This window comes from Leucoraja erinacea, chromosome 16 (genome assembly GCF_028641065.1).
Source record: "Leucoraja erinacea ecotype New England chromosome 16, Leri_hhj_1, whole genome shotgun sequence".
In the NCBI taxonomy this organism is placed as follows: Eukaryota; Metazoa; Chordata; class Chondrichthyes; order Rajiformes; family Rajidae; genus Leucoraja; species Leucoraja erinaceus.
In genome coordinates this window covers 37,465,858-37,474,990 of record NC_073392.1, presented here as the reverse complement: position 1 = coordinate 37,474,990, position 9,133 = coordinate 37,465,858, and the positions used below count along the sequence as shown (strand labels likewise).

At 45.9% G+C, this 9,133-nt stretch overlaps 1 protein-coding gene across 4 annotated transcripts in view; it reads left to right on the top strand.

Annotated features, from left to right (window-relative positions):
• Positions 1-302: 302 nt before the first annotated feature.
• Positions 303-9,133, top strand: part of hdac11 (histone deacetylase 11) — a 120,117-nt gene continuing 111,286 nt past the window's right edge. Inside the window, exon 1 of one of the 4 annotated variants that reach the window (XM_055648191.1) lies at positions 303-579. The gene's annotated coding sequence lies outside the window, so the exon portion shown is untranslated. Of the gene's footprint in view, positions 688-8,767; positions 8,791-9,133 lie in introns of those variants that run through there. The other 3 variants (XM_055648189.1, XM_055648192.1, XM_055648190.1) reach the window with 3 other exon arrangements.

Here is a 9,133-nt window from a genome sequence, read left to right as displayed (position 1 = left end):
TTTGCAGGAGGCACATGAATTCGGGGGAAGCTGCCCTTGCTAACTTTTCGACGGCACTGACTATCTTTAAGAGGGTTGTTCCCACCCGTGCATGTTTGCGTTCAGGCAGGTTGTGCGTTCGCCTGCGCTGAGGTGGGCTGGTGGTGGGACAGAGCAAACTCCCCTGCGGGACTGCGTGGGACAGGGTGAAGCAACGCAAAGTCCGCTGCCGCCTGCGCTGAGTGAGTGTGTGAGTGGACTGAGGGAGGGGTTACCCGGGGCTGGGACAGAAGCAGAGCAAAGTGCAATGTAGGCTGTGCCGGGTGTGTGTGTGTGATTGAAGGACAGGGGGACACAAGCAGCGCAAACTCCGCTGGTGGTGTGGCCGCGCTGACGTGCGGCTCTGCGCACAATCGGCGTGAGGTTGTGCGTGATGCGAGAGTGTTGTGGCACAGCGCAGTCCGTCTACAACCCTCCCCCCGGCACAACTGCACACAGCATGACCTCGCAAAGGTGAACGTGGACGACTCGCTCGGATCCCTCCTCGCTTGCAGACACAGCCGCACCGGGGGACGCCGAGCTGCATTGGCCGCCAGGCAGGTGTGTGTGTGTGTGCAACCCGGCAGCAGGGACTTTGCCATCGTCAGGGCCTGGGAGCGGAGTTTATCGCTGTGGTTGTTGTCGGGTGTCAGCGCGCTGTCTTGACAGGTACTTGCTAATCCCACACCCCAGACAGCATCCCCGGCTTTGCACTAAGTGTTGTCCCGATGGCGGAAAGCGCTTGTTATTTAAATCCTGATCGGGGGCGTTCAGCTGGTTCACATGTGCGGCAGTCGGTGGCAATTCATTTTGGGATTTGTAGTTTTTGGGAACGCCACCTGTGGCATTGAGAAGGGCCTCGCTCCCCGAGAAGCACTTGCATTCTGTGATTATAATCTCGCTTAATATGTTGGCCATAGTTTTCAGGAAGTGGAATTCCCGAAAACAAAGATTTGTTTTACCCTAAACATGCATTCAGTCATAGAGTGATACAGTGGAGAAACAGCCCTTCTGCCCAACTTGCCCACGCCGGCCAACATGTCCCAGCTACACTAGTCCCACCTGCCAGCGTTTGGTCCATACCCCTCCAAACCTGTCCTATCCATGTACCTGTCTAACTGTTTCCTAAATATTGTGACAGAACCTGCCTCTATTACTTCCTCTGGCAGCTTGCTCCATACCCCCCCCACCACCCTCAGATTCCTATTAAATGTTTAGGGGGTTTATGTATCAATATACAATATTAAACGGGTGCATGTATTGGGTCAGCAGTGTGTGTGGGCTACACTTACATTAGATGATGGAAATAACTTTTAAACAAAAGAGAAAGGGACAATTGAAAATGGAGATGGGCTTAGTTAGGTCAGAAATAAAATAGCTTCATACCGACGGAGAAGAGTAACATCATTTCTGCCGAAAAGCCGAACAACAGGTTTAAGAAGAATAAGCAGCCAATGCAATGGCAGGGCTAAATTCGGAACATACAAGAATGAACATCTGAGGCTAATAATACCTAGGGATGATAAAAGGAAATTGATATATTAAACTTTCAAAAGAAAATATTGCAGCTATAGGTAAAAGCAGGGGAATAGCTAATCACATAATTCCTTCAAAATATCTGGCACAGGTACAAACGAATGAATAGCTACCTTGTAAAGTTTGTTTTTAATTTGTATTCCACACCTCCCAGTGTAATACATAGAACACAGAACAGTGCAGCACAGGAACAGGCCCTTCGGCCCACAATGTCAATGCCAAACAGGACTGACTCTTACCTGCCTGATAAGAGATGAGGAACGGAGAAGAGGAAACACTTTTTCACACTTTGAGTTGTGAATCTGTGGAATTCTCTGCCTCACCAAGGCAGTGGAGGCCAATTCTCTGGATGCTTTCAAGAGAGGGTTAGATAGAACTCTTAAAGATAGAGGAGTCAAGGGATATGGGGAGAAGGCAGGAACGGGGTACTGATTGTGCATGATCAGCCATGATCACAGTGAATGGCAGTGCTGGCTCGCAGGGGTGAATAGCCTACTCCTGCATCTATTGTCAAATCCATATCCGTCTATTCTCTGCATAACTAGGGAGGCACGGTGGCACAGCGGTAGAGTTGCTGCCTTTCAGCTCCTTAGACCCTGGTTTGATCCTGACCATGGGTGCTGTCTGTACGGAGTCTGTATGTTCTCCGTGTGACGTGTGGGTTTTCTCTGGGTGCTCCGGTTTCCTCCAACACTCCAAAGATGTACAGGTTTGTAGGGTAATAGGATTTGGTAAAATTGTAAATTGTCCTGAGTGTGTAGGATTGTGTTAGTGTACAAGATGATCGTTGGTTGGCATGGATTCGGTGGGCCGAAGGGCCTGTTTCCGGACTGTATCGCTCAAGTCTAAAGTTTAATCTGTTCTAGGTATGGAGACTTGATAAACCTGTTGAGCTTGAAAATGTAATAGGTGATATATAATTTCCCCATGCACTAGGAGAAGCAAAACAGCTCGATTATACAGAAAATACATTACTGGACTGTTTTCCAGAAGAATGCTTTGGATTTGACAATCAAAAAGGTTGTAGCAGAGTTAAACAATTGTTTGCAAAAATTTGAATGCAAAGATTATGACACTAGTCACGTTTAAGAAAGAACTGCAGATGCTGAAAAAATTGAAGGTAGAGAAAAATGCTGGAGGAACTCGGTGTGGGTGAGGCAGCATCTACGGAGAGAAGAAATAGGTGACGTTTCGGGTCGAGACACTTCTTCAGAACAAAGATCCTATAACAAGCAAGATAGACCACTCCTTCTAAATGCAATGGGCTGACGTGTAGTATGCAACGGAGCGGAACGTGGGCCTTTTTTTTCCATCCATTTCAGTAACCCGAACCGACCTGCAGTGTAATCAGCGTTGCGGGGGAACAATTTGTGTTAATAAATTGTAATTCTGAAAATGAGGAGAAGATTTTTCCCAAACAACTTTTATTTTTACGAGGATGTTTCCGTAACCGGCTTCCGTCTCCGCACTAGTATCCTATGGGATCATCGGTGCGGAAACGGAAACTGGTTACGGAAATGGGGCCTAAAATTACCCATGAATCTGCCCATGACCGTACTACGTTTTTTTTCGTTGTGATCTATCTTGCTTGCTATAGGATCTTTGCTTCAGACTGATGGCGGGGGAGGGGGGAAAGAAAGGAAGAGGCGGAGACAGTAGGTTTGTGAGAAAGCGGGGAAGGAGGGAGAAAGCAAGGGATATCTGAAATTAGAGAAGTCAATCCAATCATAGACTTCCGTAAGAACAGTGCAACCCCCAAACCCCTATTCATCAATGGGGACTGTGTGGAAAGGGTCTCAGACTTCAGATTCCTGGGCACACAAATTACGGAGGATCTCTCCTGGACTACAAATACCACCACAGCAGTCAAGAAGGCCCAGCAGCGACTACTTTCTGAGGATCCTCAGGAAAAACAACCTGGAGGAGAAGCTGCTGGTGTCCTTCTACCGCTGCTCCATCGAGAGTGTGCTGGCGTACTGTATAACCACATGATATGCCAGCTGCTCTGCAGCGGACAGGAGAGCCCTTCAAAGGGTCTTCAACACCGCACAAAAAATCACTGGCTGCCCACTGCCTTCTCTGAAGGACATCTTCAGCTCTCGCTGCCTTGGCAGGGCAGCCAACATCCTGAAGGACCCTTCCCACCCTGGACACAACCTGTTCCACCTGCTGCCCTCTGGCAGATGGTACAGGTCTTTCAAAACTCGCACAAACAGACTCGGAGACAGCTTATACCCCATAGCCATACGTGAACTTAACAATGCAAAATAAGAAATAACACTCACATTCAACTGAATGGTTCTACCTCAGCTGCTATTGTTATTTATCTGTAATTTTTTTTTTAATTATTATTTTTTTTGTATGTATATATTTTTACCTTTTCTTATATATTTAAAATTGCTCTTGTGAATTGCACCGTGGGATTGACATTTAAATTTCGTTGTACCATGTGCAATGACAATAAAGAGATTCATTCATTCATTCATTCCAATCATACCGCTGGGGTGTAAACTACGCAAGCGAAATACGAGGTGCTGCTCCATTAATTTGTGCTAGGCCTCACTCTGGCCATGGAGGAGGCCCAGGACAGAGAGGTTGGATTTGGAATGGAAGGGGGAGTTGAAGTGCTGAGCCACCGGGAGATCAGGTTGGTTACTGCGAACTGAGTGCAGGTGTTGGGAGAAGCTATCACCGAGCCTGCACTTCTCTGCGCTAGTTATAATCTTTTTGGTGCTAAACATTAGAGGCACAATTTGTCACAAATAAAAATATGCTTAAATAAGACAAATTTAAAGGGTCGAGACATACATTGACCATCATTAACTGGTTAAATTATTAGTATTGTGAGTATTATTCTTTAAGTTAAACTTATTTATTAAAAGTGCAAAACAAATCGGGTAGAGATAGTCAAATAAATTGCTCAAAAGCATTAAAGCAAATGTGGGATTAAAATAAGAAAGCTTTTTAAATAATTTAATCCATTTAACAAAGCATGATGCAAAAAGAATATTGGAGGCAGCTAATTAATTAGACAATAGTAAAATCATAGTGTTTAAAGGGTTATACACCAACCACTGATTTTGTACCTTTAATATTGTAAGTACATTGAAGCCATGGATTTCAATTAATGCAACTGCAAAACTGAAGGCCAAGATTTCAACAAATTTGACATTTCTGAACGTAAAGCTGTGAACGACACAGTTTCTGTTCAAAACCGGTCAGGAACTTGACACCATTGCCCAGAAATGGTATATTGTTGTTTTTTATTTAACTCCAGTCTGGTCAACTCATTTGTTATTTCACAGACCCAACGCAAGCCTCAGCAAGGTGTTTAAATTGTTGACATTTCAGAGGTCTGGATAATCTAGAAGCTTTTAAGCTTTCCAATTTTTAAAAAAAGCACAAAGTACTGAAGTAACTCAACAGGTCAGGCAGCATCTGTGGAAACCACGGATAGTGGACGTTTTGGGCCGTGACCCTTCTTCAGACTGATTGTAGTGGAGAGGAGGGGAAGGGAGGAGGAAGAGAGCAGGAAGAGAGGAGGGGAAGAGAGGAGGAAGAGGAGGGGAGGGGCAGGGAAGCAATATGTGGGTACTGTCTGAAAAAGGGTCTCAACCCAAAACTTTGCCTATTTCCTTTGCTCCATAGATGCTGCCTCACCCGCTGAGTTTCTCCAGCATTTTTGGCTACCTTTGATTTTCCAGTTCCTTCTTTAACACAAAAAGCTGGAGTAACTCAGCAGGACAGGCAGCATCTCTGGGGAGAAGAAATGGGTGATGTTTCGGGTCGAGGTCTCTACCCGAAATGCCACCTATTCCTTTTCTCCAGAGATGCTGTCTGTCCCGCTGAGTTACTCCAGTTTTTTGTGTCTATCTTCACTTTATGAAACCAGTTGGGTCCTGCCAGGCTGCTCCTGTGGCAAGCAGTGCGAGAGACAGTGTGAGGGGGAGCAACCTACTTGGTCTCAACATCATACACTATGATGACCTTTTAAGACCATTACATGGTTCTTGTGGATGTAGCAGACTGGGCCTACATTCTAGTTTGAAGAATCTAATTGAAATGTACATTTTTAGGGGGTTTGGTAGGGGAATTGCAGAGTTGATGCTTCCCTAACTTGCGTGTGTAGAACTAGGTGAAGGGGTCGGAATAAGAGGTCAGTAATTCTCGCAGAGAATTCCCCCATTTTTTGAAATTCTCTAAGAGGAGGCTCAGTAGCTAAGTATCTTCAATATATTTTTAGATGGTAAAAATGAATGCAGGAAAGTAGCACTGATCTAAATGATGATTTGTGATCTTGTGATTGAATGACAGAACAGGCAAGAGAGGTTAAATGGTTTACTGCTGCTATTTCTGATGTGCAGTTCAAATGCAGATCTTGGGTGACTAGTCTGTGTGATGGATTAGGCTACATCCACAACTCTATGCAATTTCTTGTTGTCTTGGGCAGAGCTGTTGCCAAACTAAGCTGCGATGCTTCCTCACTGGATGTTTTCTCCAGTGCATCTGCACAAATTGGGAAGAGGCTAAAAACGCATCCTTGTGGGGTCGATAATCGTGGTAGAGAGTGTTTTGCTCTCTTTCCACACTGCTTGTGGTCTACATGTCGGGAAGTTGTGGATTTATTTGCAGAGGTGGGAGCTGACTCCTAGCTGCAGGAATTTAGAGATGAGTTTGTGTGTGCTTGGGATTATGGTGTTGAAGACAGAACTATAGTCACTAAATAAATGAGGGGAAGATAGACATAAAAAGCTGGAGTAACTCAGCGGGACAGGCAGCATCTCTGGAGAGAAGGATTGGATGTGGTTTCGGGTCGAGTCCCTTCTTCAGACTCAAGTTGCTGTCTGACCCGCTGAGTTACACCACCTTGTTGTGTCTATCTTTGGTTTAAACCAGCATCTGCAGTTCCTTCTTCCAAATACATTGAATTGAATACATTTTTATGAGCCAAGTATGTATACATACAAGGAATTTACCTTGGTGCTTTGCTCGTAAGTATCAACACGATATACAGTAGACAATTAAGAATAAAACATTATAATTTAAACATGTGAAGAATGAAATAAAATACCAGAGCAAAAGGAGGCTACAGACTTTTGGTTGTTGTGTAGAGCTACTGCTCGTGAGAAAAAGCTGTTTTTATGTCTGGTTGTGGCGACTTTTGACAATCCGGAGTCGCCTCCCAGAGGGACGCGATTCAGAGTTTGTGGCCAGGGTGAGAGGGGTCAGAGATGATCTTACCCGCTCGCTTCCTGGCCCTTGCAGTGTACAGTTCGTCAATGGAGGGAAGGTTGCAGCCAACAACCTTCCCAGCTGATCGAACGATGCACTGCAGCCTCTGGATGTCGTGCTTGGTGGCTGAGCCAAACCAGACCATGATGGAGAAGGTGAGGACAGACTCCACGATGGCCGTGTAGAATTGGACCATCATTGCCTGTGGCAGATTGTGTTTTCTCAGCTGCCGCAGGAAGTACATCCTCTGTTGGGTCTTTTTGACTGGAGTCGATGGTGGCCCCCCATTTAAGGTCCTTGGAGACGATGGTTCCAAGGAACTTAAATGACTCCACAGATGTGACTGTGGTGTTGTTTATGGTGAGGGGAGGGGGAGTTCTCCTAAAGTCTAAAATCAATTCCACTGTCTTAAGAGCGTTGAGCTCCAGGTTGTTGCAATGGCACCAGGATGCCAGCTGTGTCACTTCCTGTCTGTGGGCAGCTTCTGCCCCATCCTGGATCAATCCAATCAGGGTTGTGTCGTCCGCAAACTTGAGAAGCTTGACAGAGGAGTCTGTGGAGGTGGTTTAGAGAGAGTCGAGGAGAGGGGAGAGTACGCAGCCTTGCGGTGTTCCTATGCTGAGGGTCAGCGGGTCCGAGATGTGCTTTCACAGCCGCACATGCTGCTTCCTGTCTATCAGGAAGTTGGTGATCCACTGAGAGATGGGTTCAGGCACAGTCAACTTGGAGAGTTTAGAGTGTAGTCGCTCTGGGGACCTGACCCGAAATATTACCCATCTGTGTTCTCCATAGATACTGCCCGTCCCGCTGGGTTACTCCAGCACTTTGTGTCTTATAAACTGCAAAATATCAAGGCTGATGGAGAGGCAGATGTTGATGGGCACCATGACCAGCATCTTAAAGTTCTATATGATAGTGGATGTCAGGGGTAGATGTCACTGGCCAGTGGTCATCAAGGCAAATGCCTTAATGTACTAAAAATACATTGGCTTTAATGTTCACCTAGCAAGAGTGCTTTTAACATTGTGCTGCTGTACCAACTCCATTTCTAGTCAAACTGCTCCAGTACAGCCACAATGCTGCCATTCATCTGACAATGATCAACATTTTTCATGTGTGTTGTTTCCAAAAATGCTGGACAAATCCTGTTTGTTCAGTTACTGTGCCATCGGCCTACTAACAATTATTAGTTAAGTATTTAACTTGTTCAGTGCCGCCTTGAGTATACTTGGGTCATGGCCAAGAGTGAAAACAAAAACTTGGCAGTGAACAAATTGTACTAATGAACCCATGAGTGCAAGAGACATTGCATGTAATGCATAGGTTGAATTTAGTAGATTTTCTCTACCTTGGTTTCCTGAAATTGTTTGCAGCCATTGAAGCACTTTTTTTTTATAGATATATGCATTTCTCAATGACTAATTCTGTTTCTTAAAAAGTCTGATGTGTCACAGTCTGCCCTCTCCTCATTCTCATCCACTTCACCTCCCAGTACTTTAACCACCGGTCCCTCCTTCTCCTCACCTGCATGCCTGCCACTCCCCTCTCATCAGCCCAACTCTCCTCACCTGTTGCACTCAGTTGCCTCTAATCACCTATTAACCCAGTATATAGACTCTCCTCACCGTGCACACAATGCCAGATTGTTCTCAGCGTTCATGCAAGACTCTCCAGCGATTTCCCGACTGACTACACGGATTTGAACCTGCCTGCCCCTGACCATTCCGTCCTGTCGTCTTCCCGGATATCACCTCAGCCTTCTGTCCCCGACCACGGCCTTCGTCCCGTACCTCCTGGTTTCTGTCTGCCTCTCTCCTGGGCTGTTTGGTGTATCCCTGCAACGGCTCCTCAACTTCCTGCCTGGCTTCGACTCTCCTTTCGTCTGTCCCTCGCTGGTTTGTTTGCATCGTGTGTTGGATCTCCTGGTTACCGGACCTTCCTCTACCCCGACTACGTCTCCTGCCTGCCCCTCTTCGGAACCGTCGCTCAATCCTGAGCCTCTGTGTGAGTACGGTGCACCCATTCCTGTGTTACTACTCTGTGTTTCAGTATCGTAATAAAGTTCATGACCAATTATACCTGCCTGATTCTGTGCTGCTATTGGGTCCAAGCTATACCCGTTACATGATGCCTTCTGACATTGAAACAGGCTGTTTATTACCTTGTATAGTACTCTCATCGGTGCCACAGCTAAGGCTGCCTGTTTTCATTTTTATTAAATCTGCCCCTCTCTGTAAACCTCTTGCATGTCTTCCCAAAAACTTGCCTGCCCATTCTTTCCACAGATGATGCCTGACATAGATTCAAGCATCTGCAGTTCCTTGTGACTCAGTTTTCTTGCGTGTCT